The following is a 17,984-nucleotide window of genomic DNA, read 5'->3' as shown; positions in this document are numbered from 1 at the left end:
ATTCAACCCATTTACGTTTAAGGTAATTACTGATAAGTATGATCCCGTTGCCATTTACTTTATTGTTTTGGGTTCGAGTTTATACACCGTTTTTGTGTTTCCTGTCTAGAGAATATCCTTTAGTATTTGTTGGAGAGCTGGTTTGGTGGTGCAGAATTCTCTCAGCTTTTGCTTGTCTGAAAAGCTTTGATTTCTCCTTCATACTTGAATGAGATCCTTGCTGAGTACAATAATCTGGGCTGTAGGTTATTTTCTTTCATCATTTTAAGTATGTCTTGCCATTCCCTCCTGGCTTGAAGAGTTTCTATTGAAAGATCAGCTGTTATCCTTATGGGAATTCCCTTGTGTGCTATTTGTTGTTTTTCCCTTGCTGCTTTTAATATTTGTTCTTTGTGTTTGATCTTTGTTAACTTGATTAATATGTGTCTTGGGGTGTTTCTCCTTGGGTTTATCCTGTTTGGGACTCTCTGGGTTTCTTGGACTTGGTGATTATTTCCTTCCCCATTTTAGGGAAGTTTTCCACTATTATCTCCTCAAGTATTTTCTCATGGTCTTTCTTTGTCTTCTTCTTCTGGAACCCCTATGATTCGAATGTTGTAGCGTTTAATATTGTCCTGGAGGTCTCTGAGATTGTCCTCATTTCTTTTAATTCGTTTTTCTTTTATCCTCTCTGATTCATTTATTTCTACCATTCTATCTTCTAATTCACTAATCCTATCTTCTGCCTCTGTTATTCTACTATTTGTTGCCTCCAGAGTGTTTTTAATTTCATTTATTGCATTATTCATTATATATTGACTTTATTTCTTCTAGGTCCTTGTTAAACCTTTCTTGCATCTTCTCAATCCTTGTCTCCAGGTTATTTATCTGTGATTCCATTTTATTTCAAGATTTTGGATCAATTTCACTATCATTATTCGAATTCTTTATCAGGTAGATTCCCTATCTCTTCCTTTTTGTTTGGTTTGGTGGGCATTTATCCTGTTCCTTTATCTGCTGAGTATTCCTCTGTCTCTTCATCTTGTTTAAATTGCTGAGTTTGGGGTGTCCTTTCTGTATTCTGGCAGTTTGTGGAGTTCTCTTTATTGTGGTGTTTCCTCGCTATGTGTGGGTTTGTACAGGTGGCTTGTCAAGGTTTCCTGGTTAGGGAAGCTTGTGTCGGTGTTCTGGTGGGTGGAGCTGTATTTCTTCTCTCTGGAGTGCAATGAAATGTCCAGTAATGAGTTATGAGATGTCTATAGTTTTGGGGTGACTTTGGGCAGCCTGTATCTTGAAGCTCAGGGCTGTGTTCCTTTGTTGCTGGAGAATTTGCTTGGTATGTCTTGCCCTGGAACTTATTGGCCCTTGTGTGGTGCTTGGTTTCAGTGTCGGTATGGAGGCATTTGATGAGCTCCTGTGAATGAATGTTCCTTGGAGTCAGGAGTTCCCTGGAGTCTGGGTTTGGACTTAAGTCTCCTGCTTCCGATTATCGTCTTATTTTTACAGTAGTTTCAAAACTTCTCCTTCTATACAGCACCATTGATAAAACATCTACATTAAAGATGATAAGTTTCTCTACAGTGAGGGTCACTCAGAGAGGTTCACAGGGTTACATGGAGAAGAGAAGAGGGAGGAGGGAGTTAGAGGTGACCCAAATGAGATGAGGTGAATCAATAGTGGAGAGAGTGGGCTAGCCAGTAGTCACTTCCTTATGTGCACTCCACAACTGGACCACTCAGAGATGTTCACGGGGTTATACAGAGAAGAGAAGAAGGAGGAAGGTAACAGAGGTGGCCAGAAGGATAAAAGGGGGAATGAAAAGGAGGGAGACAGATCCAGCCAGTAATCAGTTCCCTAAGTGTTCTCCACCGTCTGGAACACACAGAAATTCACAGAGTTGGGTAGAGTAGAGAGGGGTTAGGGAGGAGACACAGGCGACCTGGTGGAGAAAAAGGAGAGTCCAAAGGGAGAGAGAGCAGTCAAGCCAGTAATCTCACTCCCTAGTGAAAAATGGGTCCTGAAGATTGGGTCCTTAAAGGTACAAAATTGGTAACAAATACATAAAAGCAAAAATTAAAAATCTAGAGTAGAGTTTGGAATTTCAAAAATACGATGTTAAAGAACGAACAAACAAAAACAAACAAGGTCGCGAAAATTATAAAGAAAGTACAGGTACAAAATTGATAACTAATACCAGAAAGCGAAAATTAAAAATCTAGAGTAGAGTTTGGAATTTCAAAAATACGATGTTAAAACAAGGTCGCGAAAATTATAAAGAAAGTACAGGTACAAAATTGATAACTAATACCAGAAAGCAAAAATTAAAAATCTAGAGTAGAGTTTGGAATTTCAAAAATACAATGTTAAAAAAAAAAGAAGAAGAAAAATAAAGAGAGAAAACAAACAAGCAAATACGAACAATGTCACAAAAATTATACAGAAAATACAGGTACAAAATTGATATCAAATACCAAAAGCATAAATTAAAAGTCTAGAGTAAAGTTTGGAATTTCAGATATACAATGTTATATAGAGAAAGAAACTCACAGAAATTATATCTATAGGTACAAAATTGATAATATACCAAAAAGCTAAAATTAAAAATCTAGAGTAGAGTTTGGAATTTCAAAAATACAATGTTAAAGAAAAGAAGAAAAACAAAAACAAACAAACAAAAAAAGCAAGGTCAAAAAATTATAAAATATATATATATGAAGTTTGCTGAAGAAGAAAAAAAATAGGGTCTTTTTTTTTTTTTGCAAAGTAATAGGTTATAAAAGTGAAAATTAAAGGAACAATAGAGGACTAAAAATTTTTTTTTTTTTAATTAAAAAAAGAAAGAAAGAATGATCGTAAAAATAATAAAAATATATCTAGGGTTCAGTTCATTTTTGGCTAGTTCCTTGGTCAGATTTATATTTCTCAAGATCTATAGGCCCCTTCCTATGTAGTCCGTAGTAACCACAGGGTTTTGATCTATTGCCTGTAGCTTCCAAGGCGTTTCCCTCTGTTATATCTTCTTCTGTTTGCTAGTCTCTTCAGTATCTGGTTTCCGCCCTGACTCAAAGGGCACGGTGGAGGACACTTTTTTTTTTTTTTTTTAGGCTTACTTGTTCAGTCGGGCTGTGGGGAGGGAGGGAGGGAGGGTGCAAACAAATAACACTGGCGTGGGCTCGCAGTGCCTCAGCCACCCTGGGTTTGCCCCTGCTCACGGCGCGTGTAGCCTCCCTGTCCACACTGCTCGGACTCTAGGTTGTTCCGCCGGGAACAATCCGAGGCTGGCCCTGGGCTGCATGCACCTCCCAGGTCCAAGCCGCTCAGGTTCAGGCACTCGGGTAGTCCTCAGAGGCGCAGACTCAGTTGGGCCTGCGTTTTGTGCTCTTCCCAGGTCCGAGCGCCAATTTGCTCTTCCCAGGCGAGCACCAATGCTGCGACTTATCGCCTCCCCGCCACTCGGTTATCTGGATGTAAAACTGGCGCACCTTCTCAGGCAGATGTTGACCGTCCAGACCCCCAAGAAGTTTTAGTTAGCAAAGAAGCCTGCTTACAATTTTATAGATAATGTCTCTCTGGGGCTGCGATTGCCCCTTCCGGCTCTGGCTGCCTGTCACCGGAGGGGAAGGTCTGCAGCCGGCTATCTCTGTTCAGTCCTTTGTTCCGTGCGCGGGCCTGGCGGTCTTAGGTTAGGGCTGGCTTTTCGCGTGGTAGGTATCCCACAGTCTGGTTTGCTAGCCCAAATTATTTCGCTCAGATAGCGCTCAGGGTATTCAGGCCAGATTCTTACTCTCAGCGATGCAGCCCACGCCACGCCTCCCTGCCCAGCCCCGGTTTGCTAATGGCGGATGCAGGCGTCTGCGCTGCTTCTCTGCTGGGGGAGTTACCGTAGGGCTCGCAATCTGCGAGTTTTAAATTGTTTATTTATTTTTTCTCCCTGTTATGTTGCCCTCTGTGCTTCCAAAGCTCGGCACAGATTCGGCAGTGAGAAGGTTTCCTGATGTTTGGAAACTTCCCGGGACGGAACTCCGTCCCTCCCTCTTTTGTCTCTTTTTTTTGTTTTTAATATTTTTTCCTACCTCCTTTCGAAGAGTTGGGTTGCTTTTCTGGGTGCCTGATGTCCTCTGCCGGCATTCAGAAGTTGTTTTGTGGAATTTACTCGACGTTTAAATGCTCTTTTGATGCATTTGTGGGGGAGAAAGTGTTCTCCCCGTCCTACTCCTCCGCCATCTTGGCTCCTCCCCCGAAGAATGTCATTTAAAACAACTATTTTCAAATGGAAAGTACCTTATTCATTTCTGAAATTGGAGAAATAGGGGAGCTTATAATATGGATGTGTAATTTATTTCTCAAGTTGGAGAGTCTGAAGTACCTCATAAAAACACATAAACCACTACATGATCAGTAGTAAGTCAAACGGATGATTATTGATGATTATAAACTTTCGCATACAGTGTTCATACTGACAAGTATTTTTTTCACAATTCTTGACAAATGGTTGTGTGGTTGGTGAGACTATACTTATAAAGGATTCATAAATATATCATCCCATGTGCTATCAAGGCTAAGAGGAGAAGTGTGGATAGATGTCATAATGAAGCAGCCTGTACTACGTGTCTTCATGTTATTCTATTTTTTCTATTATATGCAATGTGGATCCTCTGAGAAGTAGTTGCTGATGATCTATCTATTCAGAAGGGCTGTGAAGGTTTATTGTGAAGTAAAATAAAATAAAAAAAAGAAACTTGTTTAAAAAAAAAAAAAGAAAGAAAAGCAGGCGAGGAGGAATCAGCAGGATTCTGCAGGAGAAACGTTCAGTCCAAGGTTTGAACTTATTAAATTCTGGCAATCCAACAGAGAAGTCTGAAAGAAAGGTTACTCAATAGAAGAGTCCTTTGTTAAGCAGAAATGACCCAACTTGTATACCACAGTTTACTCAACTATCTGTTGCATCCAAAGAATGGCCTTGGCTCAAAATTTGTGATGAATGAGAAAGACCTCGTAAATGGAAGCCATTATCTGAACCACGCTCTGCAGAGCTGGTCAAGGATGCTGTCCTTGCATCACCATGGCACATTCAGTCACGCCTGACTCTGAGCGACTCTACAGACTGTAGCCCACTAGGCTTCTCTGTCCATGGGGATTTTCCAGGCAAGAATACTGAAGGAAATGGAGTGCCATTTCCTCCTCCAGGGGATCTTCCCAAACCAGGGATCAAACCTGAGTCTCCTGTGTCTCCTGCATTGCAGGAGGATCCTTTACAATTGAGCCATCTGGGCACATTGGAGATACATAGACTAATAAGAAAGGTGTATGTTAATCAAGTTAGTAAGCACAGTTCTTTGAGAAACAGGACTGTTGGCCAAAATTCTAAATAGTGTGTTTTTAAATTAGAAAGGTTTTGCTTACTGAAGTATCTAGTGGTTACCAGCAGAAAGTGCTCAAGTGGCAAATGGAAGGAGAGATATGGAAATAAAATCAATATTCTGTTCAATAAAACTTAAAAATAAACAGTTTACATGCATGCATACAAATCTTCAAAACAAATGAAACACAAAACCATTTTCAAAATAGAATAAAAATTCAAGGATAAAAGGAAATAGATGATGAGCATAAGTAGAGTCATGCCAAAGAAAATGGAATAAAGGAAGGACCTAAAAAAGCCTTTTCTAAACTGGAACATTTATTAAATAAACCATACAACCCCTAAAATAACTATCGCCTCCAAGAATGAGTTTGCCAGATGTACGAGTGAGTATGTGGAATTAAAACATGTAATAAATCTGTAAGTTCGGATGTGATGTTCTCTGGTGTCTGAGCCCTTCTGCCTGAGATCCTGACTAATGAAAAATTTACCAATGGCTTTTATTTTATTTGACAGAAAAAGAAGTATTTGTTATTAAAACTTTCAAAATCTGGAGAGAGAAGATAAGTGGATTCTCAGTACTGAGCATACAGTATTCACATCAACTTTAGAATGAAGAAAAAGAGGATCTGCTATGGGACATTGAGAGCAGTATCACACTAGTCAGTATCAATATAGGTTTTGGAGGAAAAATCACAATTGTCACTGTCATTTTCACTCCTTGGCTAGATCCGCTCTATCAAATAAAGTCATATTTATAAATTAAATTTTCTCAAATTATAGTATAAACAAGTTTGTATTTGCATTTTTTTCTTTTTTACTTTCAGTAATAAAATCTAGTGTTTAGAGCTTTTCATTTCTTGACAGCAAGGACTGGAAGAATAGAACTAAAATGTTTAAATTACTGAGATTTCCAGTGACCTCTTTCAGGTTGGCACATTGGAGCAGTTACTTAGTGAGCTAGCACCACAATATGTAATTTAGTAACAAAAATGCTTACTAGGTTACAAATGAGTTATGCCGGCCTTAGTGGACTGTAGGACTGTGAATACCCGATTTAGTTTCCTCCCTCAAATTTAAAAATATTAAATTCAAGAAACTGGATCATGATGGCAGATTGAGTGAATAAAGGCATATAACTCTTGTTTACCTGAAATACCCTAAAAGGATGAAAAATGAGTTTTTAAAAAAGATCTCCCTCCTGTGCTGGCAAACAAGAGAGTCATGAGCCAGGTATAAAAATCATTCTGTCAGAATCAGCAGTTCTCACATAACCCAACTATAGGCAATTACACAGTGTAACTGAAAAAAACTATAAATACCCAGAAATAGACCTATCATTAAAGGTGCAGTTATTGTATCAAGAAATGTATAGCATTTTACTAAAAAAGTGTGAGAGATCTGAGCAAGTGGAAGCAAGTTCACTATTCCTAAATGTGAATACATATTTGTGAAGATGTCGGGTTTCTTCTAACCTCCCTTCCTATTGATTCATAACTCAGTCCAATCCCAAACAAAATACCAAGTAAAATAATCAGCATCAGTGATTTCTCTACAAAAAGAAGTTAATTTCAAAAACAATGACCACCATGAAACTTTGGAATTACATAGCTAGGTTCTTTCTTGGCTTTTGATGTAAGAATAAAACTATTTATTCAGCTATGAACTGGGACATTTCCTTATGCCTAGAATTTTAGAACACCTAAAAGTTCCTTCTCAAGAGAAGTTCCCATTGACAACCAAGAGACCATGGTGTGGTCTCTTTCATAGGAATCACTGTGAAAAGACGAGATGTAAGGACATGAGGAGATGATTAAAAAATTGGCTAAGGATCTGCATGGTACCTGTGTGGAGATGATCAGCAAAGAGGGTGGAGTTGAAAACCCTGAAGTAAAGAAAATATCAGTTACTTTAAGAAATAGAAATGGTATCTTTGGGAACTTTGGTCATAAAATCAATCATTAAAGGAAGAAAATCAGGTGGTTTGGGCTTAAAAGTATTGAACACGTTTCCTGAAACTTTGACTTTCTTGCTCACTCCCTTTCTTCTTCTCTCCCTTTCTTCCTCTCTCTCTCTTTGCTATTTTGGTAATATCTTCTGGTATTATATCTAATATATGTAGAGGGATTGGTGGAGAGTGGTGTTAATATAATTAAACAAGAAGGCCACTAGACCGAGATGGCTCTCAGGCTTCAGTAGCGCATGGAAGCAAACCAAAATCTAAGTCAGAGTCAATGCAGCCACTAAGTCTGAGGAGATGAAACCCAAGAACAACCCATCGCATAGCCAACTAGGCTTTCCTGTTTAAGGCAACTGTCTAAACTGTAGCCAATCAATGTCCTTGCTTTGCTCCCTCATTTTCTCTATAAAAAGGTCTCCCCTAATTCCTGTCAGTATAGCCCTCCTCACTACATTGGGTTTCATCCGACCCAATTCAAATTGATGTATGCTCAAATCAACTCTTAAAAATTTAAATGTGCCTCCAGAGTCAGACACGACTGAAGCGACTTAGCAGCAGCCGCAGCAGCAGCAGCAGCTTATCTTTTAACAGGGTTGCTTAACAAGTTAGGAAACTACCCAATTCCTTTTTGCATGTTTACCATCTGCCATCTACTAAAATATCTTCTGTCATGTAAGGGTTCCTCTGCTGAAGATCCCATCCTCATGAGGTCGCCAGAACCACCTGGAGGACTTCTTAGCTACATCTTTGAAAACTTTGCAGATGGAAGGGAAACAAATGCCTATCACAGCAGTTGGGGATGCTGAAAGATACAATGATATGGGTGCCAGGTTGACTGGATGTTGATTTAATTCTTGTAAAAATTGTTTGAGTAATATAATTATTTAGAAGTTGTATAAGGGTTTTAAAACAGTGCAGTTAAATTGTACATGTACGATATAATAGAGTCTGCAGTGTAACAGATTCTGTGCAACTATACAACTGAGAACTTAATTTTGAAATTTCACTGTATGTTATATTCACTCATTTATGCAAAACTCTATAAATGAGTCTATTTGCTTTATTGTCAAATTATATTATTTAGGCCTTTATGTACAATATTTTAGGACAGGTATAAAATCTGTAGTATATAGAAATAGACATAGTAAAAATCATCACAAACTCATGTAAAAAGGAAGAGCTTACAAAACACATGTCAAGATGTAATGTGAGGAAAGGGTCTCAGGGTTATTGTTAGGTGAATAATAGCTAGTAGCAGAAAATACATTCATAACCCTTCCCATCCTTGTAGACACATCTGTAATCTTTCTCAGTCTTCCTTGGTTGGAATTAACCTCTCTATTTCCTTCTCATGTTCTTTTGCTTCCCAATCCCTACTTTTAACATATTCTATTTTATATTTCAATTTGTAATATAAGGAAATATCTCCAGTACTAGGCTATACTATTTATTTTATCCATCCCAAAAGTATCACAGGGTAAATAACTCTTTAAGTGGGTCAAAGCATCTTTCACACAGTTCTTCTTGGGACATTTCCAGAAAGCTTCAGAAATAATATAGTAAGAAAAAAAAAAGGAAGAGAATCAGCAATTTTCAAAGATTGCCTGAGAACTAATTTTTGGAGGCCTTGAAACATGCTTAGAGTTTTTTAATGGTTTTTATGCCATCTTTGTTTTTAAAAATGAAGCAAAATATTTAAGAAGATAATACATTTAAAAATACGAAATTTGAACCATGAAACTAAAAAACTAAGAGGCTCACAAATTCAGATTTGGTGTTAGCATATGATTGGCCTGCTACAGGTTAGAGAGACTGGTCCTTTTGCAATGGAATTGTGAAGGGTGATTTAGAGAAGCCAAGGAGAGAGAAACAAGAAGGAAGGCTACATGAATGTTTTAACATTGTTCTCTGCTCATTTGCCTTTTGTATTTTTTTTTTTTTAATGAAATGCCTTTTCTCTCTCTCTTTTTTTTTTAACCAAAGCAAAGTCTCATGCTTCATATACAACCAAAACGTCATCTTAACATCTGCTGTGCTACACACATGGGTATATTTATCTTTTTCTTCTCTAAGAGCCCATATTTTTTATGCAATTAAGTTGGTTGGTGATGTTATGACAATATTTCTTGTACAGACACTGGAATGTTGTTAGAAGCCAAGCGGTTCTAATTAAAAGCTGAGAAGCTGTCATACTCATTCACATAGCCTCTCTGGTACAGATAGAATGCATATCAATTTTTGGATAAATAGAATTAATTAGCAACACACTTTCACATCCCATAAAAATGTGGGCTTCTGCGGTATGTTACTGGGTTTCCCTGATGGCTTGATGGTGAAGAATCTGCCTGCCAATGCAGACCGGGGTTCGATCCATGGGTTGGGAAGATCCCCTGGAGAAGGAAATGGCTACCCACTCCAGTATTCTTGCCTGGGAAATGCCTGGTGGGCTACAGTTCATGGGGTTGCAAAAGAGTCAGACATAACGGTGTGACTAAACAACAATGGATATGTTACTACTTGGCAGCAGATTTTGAATTTCAAGAAAGGCTTCATAAAATCTTTACCAGATATTGAATGAAACTAATGAAATAACAGCACATACGTGATAATCAACTTTACAGTAACAGTACTCAGCCTTTTAACAAATTTAGAGTCCTTTACTATGTGGGCATCGGAGTCATTATGAGGAGGCAAAACTAGTTTTGATTTGGGGAAGATTTGTCTACGTAAATCACTGTACTCAAAATTCTTTGAAAAGTGTCAAGTAGCCTCACGTGAGCTTTGCCAATGTTAGTTTTAATATCTCTCTTAAAACGATCACTTTTTCCATGTTACAGGTATTACTGTCTCCCAGAAGATATATATCTCATACTGGCTTTGTCAATGGAACTTCTGATCATTCTTTCTAAAGAATTACATTCTAAAGGCCTGAAGTCAAATGAAGAGATGCCCACCTTCAGATATGCCTTCTGCTTATAGTGCTTGTATAGCAAATAATGGTTATTACCTGTATATTCATGATCCTGTGTATCATCTGTGACTGTCCTCTTAGTACAGTTTCACTCATTTTATCGTGTTCTCTTTATCACTGCCGTCCATTTTCACTGGGTGTTGAAGTTTTAAAGCATGTCTTTCTGTCCCAGCTCCTGAACTCTTTGTTTCCCGCTGGCGTCTTCCTGGACAAGCAGTTCTAGGTTTCCCTGAAGCTACATGTTCACATGAATATCATTAAATGTCTCCCTCCTCCTTCTGATGCTTTGCAGTCTTCAGAGATGACTTTCAGGTGTTTTTTGAACTCAGTCAGTTTGAACTGGAGCAATTTTGCTGGTTCTTTGACCAAACTTGACTGTCCTTCAAGATAAGTCACCATTAGTCCATGAAGTAAAATTTTATAGGACTGGCTTTTTATAGGATTGGCTTTTCTGTTCTCAGCCAAGAAGGTTGACTCTATCCCCCAGTGAAAAGTTGGACCTGTTCAATATTAGCATTAAATTTTGCCAAATAGAGGGTTTGTGGCATCAGAGGACTGGCCTCCACTGCAGATGGCTCAAGGGCATTAAAGGTGTATGTAATGAGTTTTTTCCTCCTATTGACTTTAAGATACTCTACCCTTCAGGAAGCAAATCCTTTGGCTAGGTCATTGCCCCTCAAAGTATGTCAACTTTTTAATGTGCAAGTAATCAAAGCAAGGTAAAATAAAATTTTCAAGGGAAACTCAGAGATTTGACCCTTGTGTCCATAATTCAGACAATATCATTGAAGTACCATGCAGCTGATGCAGGAGTAGTTGGAAAGACATTTTTATAGCCACAAACAGGCCCTCTTTGGTTCCAAAGGACATTGAAACTGCTTCTAGCCAGTAGCATCAGGGTTACAGCTCCCTGTCCAAAATCCTGTTTGTATTCTACTTTAAAACCACTCAGAGCCTGACAACCAGGACAGACCATCAGTAAGTATGGGGGAGGTGGACTGGTTTTGTACGCTAGTGATATCTAAATTTGATGCAGTCACTGCACAATTACAAAACATTACAATTTGTGTAGTACATTGAGAAAATGGAAAGGACCAGTTACAGTCAGAGGGATGAATTGTGGCCACTCTAGGCTTACATGGCCCCTCTGGAAGGTTAGGAGATCCAAGCAGTGCTATGCTCAAACCAAACCTATTGAACTAAAAGTAAATAAACCTAGATTTTGGGGCCTTGTTCGGCCTCTTCAATAGCTTCATGAACTGGGTCTTCAAAATTGTAGCCAATATTTGCTAAAAGCAACACAGAACATAAATCATTTTCTTATGCAGTATCTTATTTAAAACCTGGCTATCTTATGATGTTGGTCATTGTCTTAATTCATTCAGGCTTCTATATCAGAATCTCAGAACCTGGGTAGCTTAAACAATAAATATTTCTGACTATTCTAGAGACTGAAAGGTACATGATCTCAGTGCAAACACCTAGGTTTCCTGGTGAGGACTCTCTTCCTGCCTTGAAATCAGCCACCTTCTTCTTATATCCTCTAACAGGGGGAAACAGACAGCAAGCTCTTATCTCTTCCTCTTCTTATAAGTACACTGATCCCATCATGGGACAAAACCCACATGACCTCTTTTATGTCTAATTACCTCTCAAAGGTCCCACCTCCAAATATCACCACACTGGAGGCAGGGGCTTATGGCTTCATGATAGGAATTTGAGGAGGATACATTTAGTCTATATCACCATTCTATAGGGTCATTAAATCTCTTAAGTGACAAACTTAGGTTAAATGGTTCTCCTAGGACATTGACTGTTACATTACAGTTGGATTTTGAATCAAAACCATCTGTCTCCAACTATCATTTTTTGTTTTAAACCATTGTATATGGCATAATAATTTCACCCCACTTTGAAAACAAATAATTTTCCAATTCTTTTTGACTCAATACAATAGCAAAGCAACCATTTTTAATACATGTAGTATTTACCCATTTCCTTTCCAAGTATTAACAGAATTATTCCTGTATGGCAAGTACTAGTGCCACAGAAAAAAGGAGCTCACAGTCTGGTCAAGGGGACAAGTTAACACACAATTACAGTTTGCAAAAGGTGCTATAATAGAAACAATGGGAAAGCCTTGGAAAGAGACCCAACAGCAGAGGTTGGGAAGGGGAATGGGCTAAAAACTCAGTTAATGTGGGAAAATATACCTGCTTCCCTGGTGGCTCAGACCGTAAAGAATCTTCCTGCAATACAGAACACCCAGGTTCAATCACTGAGTCAGGAAGAGCCCCTGGAGAAGGAAATGGCAATCTGCTCCAGTATTCTTGCCTGGAGAATTCCGAGGACATTGGAACCTGGTGGACAACAATCCATGGGGTTGCCAAGAGTCAGACATGCCTGAGTGACAAAGAGTCGAGAGCCGGATACCTAAATTGAGTTTTGAAAGATGAGTAGGAAGTAATTTCTGATGGTGTGCCCAAAACATAGAGTTTTAAAGATAAAAGAAAGGGTTCATGTGAGAGCAAACAGAAATAATACAGTGCTTTGGGAAACTAGATGCTTTATGGTTTAAGAATTGGGTGTGACAGTGAATGTGGTAGGATGTGATTTCACTAGATTGTCAAATAAGGATATTTTACAAATTGCACATTTTGCTAAAAAAACTATGGACTTCTGGTTACAAGGAGGAACCCTAAAACATTTCAAGGAAGGGAAATAAGATGATCAAATTTGATTCATGGAATATATTTAATTTGAGAATAAATTGTGAGAGAAAGGGCACCATAGATTGGAAAAACAAAATGCAGGTAAGTTGAAAAAATAGTTTAAAAAAGGATCAAAACAAAGGCTGACATATGAATAGAGTACTTGATAGAGTGGTAAGGGAGTCAGAAATCAACAGGATGTATGAATGACTGTACTTAGTCATAGTCAAGACTAGAAAGTCAAAGATAACTCCCAAGTTTCTGACTTGAACAACTTTGTTGAAGTTCATGCCAATCACAGAAGAAAGGAAAACAGGAGGATGATCAGGAATGCATGTGTTTATTTGGGGTGAAGAGTTTGGGTTGAAGCACCACTGAAAATTTCAAGATAGAAATCTATTTCTAGAAAGAACTTAGGCAAATATAAAGAAATAGCTCTGAGGTCAAAGTTTTGCTTAATGGAAAAGGTATAGTTCTGATAACTTATGAAAAGTGTGTAGAATGAAAGTCAAAGAGCAGAATCCCAAGATTTAAGAAATTTAGAGAATTGAGCTTGCAAAAGAAATTGTGAAGCGCTATTTAAAAAAAAATTTTTTTTTTTTTGATCTAGGGTATAGCCAACTAGCAAACAGTATTGTGTGAGGCACTAACTTTGACAAGAATTGTTCACAGGGGTTCTCTCTACTTCTCTTATTCACTCTGCAGTTGAAAAATCTCTGGTTTCTGCCCTAAAGTTTCCATTGGACTGGCACCTGCAAATTATCTTCATTGTTGAATCAAATGTGTGCTTCCAAGTCCTAATTTTATTTGACATGTCAACAACTTATCACAGTTGATCTCACATTATTCCAGACACTTTGTTTTCTTTATACCTGACAGTCTTCTGAGAAGGTGAAAGTGTAAGTTGCTCAGTCGTGTCCAACTCTTTGCGACCCCATGGACTATACAGTCCATGGAATTCTCTAGGCCAGAACACTGGAGTGGGTAGCCTATCCCTTCTCCAGGGGATCTTCCTGGGTTTGATACCTGGGTCTCCTGCATTACAGGCAGATTCTTTACCAACTGAGCCATGTGGGAAGCCCTATTGAGAATTCTTCCTAACTCTTTCGCTTAAGTCTCTTTTGTGGACTGACAGGTATAAAGAAAACAAAGTGTCTGGAATAATGTGAGATCAACTGTGATAAGTTGTTGACACGTCAAATAAAATTAGGACTTGGAAGCACACATTTGATTCAACAATGAAGATAATTTGCAGGTGCCAGTCCAACGGAAACTTTAGGGCAGAAGCCAGAGATTTTTCAACTGCAGAGTGAATAAGAGAAGTAGAGAGAACCCCTGTGAACAATTCTTGTCAAAGTTAGTGCCTCGCACAATACTGTTTACTAGTTGGCTATACCCTAGATCAAAAAAAAAAATTTTTTTTTAAATAGTGCTTCACAATCTCTTTTGCAAGCTCAATTCTCTTTTAATTTCTTAAATCTTGGGATTCTGCTCTTTGACTTTCATTCTACACATTTTTCATAAGTTATCAGAACTGGACCCCACAGACGGCAGCCCACCAGGCTCTGCCATCCCTGGGGTTCTCCAGGCAAGAACACTGGAGTGGGTTGCCATTTCCTTCTCCAATGCATGAAAGTGAAAAGTGAAAGTGAAGTCGCTCAGTCGTGTCCGACTCTTTGCGACCCCATGGACTGCAGCCTACCAGGCTCCTCCATCCATGGGATTTTCCAGGCAAGAGTACTGGAGTGGGGTGCCATCACCTTCTCCGACTCCTCCTCTAGTGAACCTTTTAATTTTAGACTTTCTTCAGACTCAGCTGTACACCACCTCCTGTTTGTGTGTTCTCCCTGCAGCTTCTATGTGTTTGGAAAAATATTTACATACCAGTGACATCTAAATTTGATCCTGAACCTAAACTTCTCTTCAGATCTCTGGACATATGTAGACAACTATTTCCTCATAATCCCCACTTAGATATCTAGTAGGCATCTATGTTACATATTTTATATATTCTATATTTAATATACTTTATTATATATTCTTCTTATCTCCTTTGTCTTTACATAATTGATGCTTTTGAACTGTGGTGTTGGAGAAGACTCTTGAGAGTCCCTTGGACTGCAAGGAGGTCCATCCAGTCCATCCTAAAGGAGATCAGTCCTGAATATTCATTGGAAGGACTGATGCTGAAGCTGAAACTCCAATACTTTGTACACTTGATGTGAAGAACTGACTCATTTGAAAGACCCTGATGCTGAGAAAGATTGAAGGTGGGAAGAGAAGGGGACAACAGAGGATGAGATAGTTGGATGGCATCACCAAATCAATGGACATGAGTTTGAGTAAACTCTGGGAGTTAGTGATGGGGTCGCAAAGAGTGGGACATGACTGATCGACTGAACTGAATTGAATATCTAATATATAAATAATTATTGGATTTGGTTCTTCCTCCAGAATGTCTCAACTAGGTCCGTATTTCCTTATCTTGACACCAGCTCTATAATCCAAAAGAATCACCATGCTTACCAGAATGACTCTAAGAGCCTTCTGTTAACCTTCTAAGTTTCACTCTCTCTGTTCTTGCAGTTTATTCTCAATTCTGTGGCTGGAGTGATTATTTTAAATGCAAATCTCATCTTTATACTACTTAAATCAATTAACAGCTTACTGTAATATGATAAAATTCAAAACCTTGGTGCTCCTTGCAAGGCTTTGCATAACTTTTTATTTTTCAGCCTCATCTCATAACTCCCTACCTGATATTTAATGTATTTCTCCAAACTCATCCTCAATGCTCATCTCACTGAAGTGCTCTCTACCCATGACTAAAAGACTGTTTGTCATGGCCATCACCATGGACATCAGTTGTCGCTTTATTAGAAGTGCAGCATCTCGGCACATAGAGAGCAATTTAATGTGGAGGTCGAAGAGTCAGAGATGACGTCTAGATTTTTTACTTGAACAAGCAGATCTACATCATTTTCTCTCTTCACACGTACTTAAATCTGAGATTCCCCACATAGATGAAACTTCTTTAGAAAAGCCTCCTTTGATCCCCTGATAGAGTGCTTCTCACATTACAGCAGCATCAAAATCATCTGGAGGGCTTAGTAAAATGACACGCCTGGGTCCCACCCCTTGAGTCTTTTACTCAGTAAGGCTGGTATGAAAGGCTGAAATCCATGTTTCCAGCAAGTCCCCAGGTGCTGTTCATGCTGCAGGTCCAGGGGCCACACTTTAAGAAGCCTTGCTCTGCTGAGATGTTCGCAGTCTTAGCTGCATGGTAGGAATACCTGGTGGGGTTTTTTTAAAAAAACACTGATTCCTGTACCACATCCTAAGTTATTTAGATAAGCATTTCTGGGACCTTGCTATGGGTCCTGAACTTTAGGTGGCAAGCGTTAGCTTCTTCAGATACTTGGGGGACCTGTAATAACACCCTGATCTGTGATTACTAATATCTTAAGATAAAACACTTTAAGTTTTTCTTGTCTGTTATTTCTGCTGAAAGTTAAACTCCATGTTTGTTGTTGTAAATTTACAATTTGGAAATGTCCTCCACATTCTAATTGACCCAGTAAAGTGTTAAATTTTTGTATGTTGTAGTTAATATAGAGACTTAGCATATTTCAGTGGGATGGAGGGTGGGTTTCTAGAGGATTGGTCTGCAACGTCACTGTTTTAAATGCCATGCTGAGAAGTTTGAAGTTAAAAAATAAAATTTCAGTAGAAACATAAGAGGGAAGAGTTGTTATGAATTTTCATAATGAGTGGATTTAAAGTAAATAATCTTTCAATCCAGATTAAGAAAAAAACCAGTGGAGATAGAAAAGGGTAACATTAGGACGTTTGTAATCTCAGAATTATTCTATTTTGGATACTCTGATACAGTCTTCATATTGAACTGCATTTTCTAGACCTCAAGAATTATTTTTCTTCTGTTGACAAGTTTCTCTTCAGATAGGAAAATACAATTGTCAATATGTTATACTTAGATTTGTAAACTACCTATTAATAGAGGGGATTGCTCCAGGTGTGTTGGTTGAACAAATGACTTTTTACCCTTTATTATTTTGACCTTGGGAGGAGTATATTTTGCTTTAGGTCTTCATAATATGCAGGTTTTATGTGGAAGCTAGTGACTGGGAAAGGTTAAGAATTAATGTAGAAAGTTGTCAATGAAAGGAGTAGATGAATGGTAATGGACTGATTGGAGTTATTGAAGCCACTAAAATAAAGGAAAAATGAGAGATGCATGGATAGGGCTTGCTTCAGCAGCACATATAGTAAAATTGGAATGAAGCAGTGAAGACCAGCATGGCCCTTGCTCAAGAATGACAAGCAAATTCGTAAAGTGTTCCATATTAAAAAAAATGATTGGACAAAAATATTGGAACTGAGTACATTCAGCTATGTCTAATATATCTCTTTAAGCATTTGCTTTTCATGAACTTCTCTTTGAAGATACACGATAAACTATTTATGATACAAATTAAGATAATCACATATATTTTCATATTTGTTTGATTTTAAAGTGCTTCATGTATATAAACCAAGAAGAGTGTTTTCTTATGTGGATATTATTCAGTACATACTATTATATGATCATATAATTACATTAACCTGACTCCAGTGTGTTCAGAATAAATCTCATTAATACAAGAATAGCAGTTAAGTATATGTACACATATTTCCTGTGTTTAAAAAGTTAAGGATGCAAAAATAAATTATTAGGTAGAAATTTACATTTGAGCAGTAATTCACCTAGAAACAAGTGGAATGACAGAAACATAAATTAAAAGACTCATAAGAGAACAGTTTTGTTTTTGTAAAGGAATTTGTTTTACAAGCAAAGTGACAAATGGCTTAAAACAATATTCTTGTTGCTAGGCTCTTAGATACCTAAACAGACCTTATACTTTTTAGGTTTAAGTATAACAAACTGAAACATTATAAAGATGCTTAGTAAAAATAAAAAGATGACTCACTACAAAAATTAGAATT

At 38.0% G+C, this 17,984-nt stretch overlaps 1 non-coding gene across 1 annotated transcript; it reads left to right on the top strand.

Moving 5' to 3' along the window:
• Positions 1 to 17,246: 17,246 nt before the first annotated feature.
• Positions 17,247 to 17,349, top strand: LOC133247011 (U6 spliceosomal RNA). Its single transcript, XR_009736248.1, has one exon. It is a non-coding gene; the product is annotated as a U6 spliceosomal RNA (small nuclear RNA).
• Positions 17,350 to 17,984: the final 635 nt, after the last annotated feature.

The sequence above is a fragment of the Bos javanicus genome, chromosome 4 (assembly GCF_032452875.1).
Source record: "Bos javanicus breed banteng chromosome 4, ARS-OSU_banteng_1.0, whole genome shotgun sequence".
NCBI lineage: Eukaryota > Metazoa > Chordata > Mammalia > Artiodactyla > Bovidae > Bos > Bos javanicus.
Note: the sequence above shows the minus strand (reverse complement) of the source record. Positions and strands in the feature narration are given on the sequence as shown.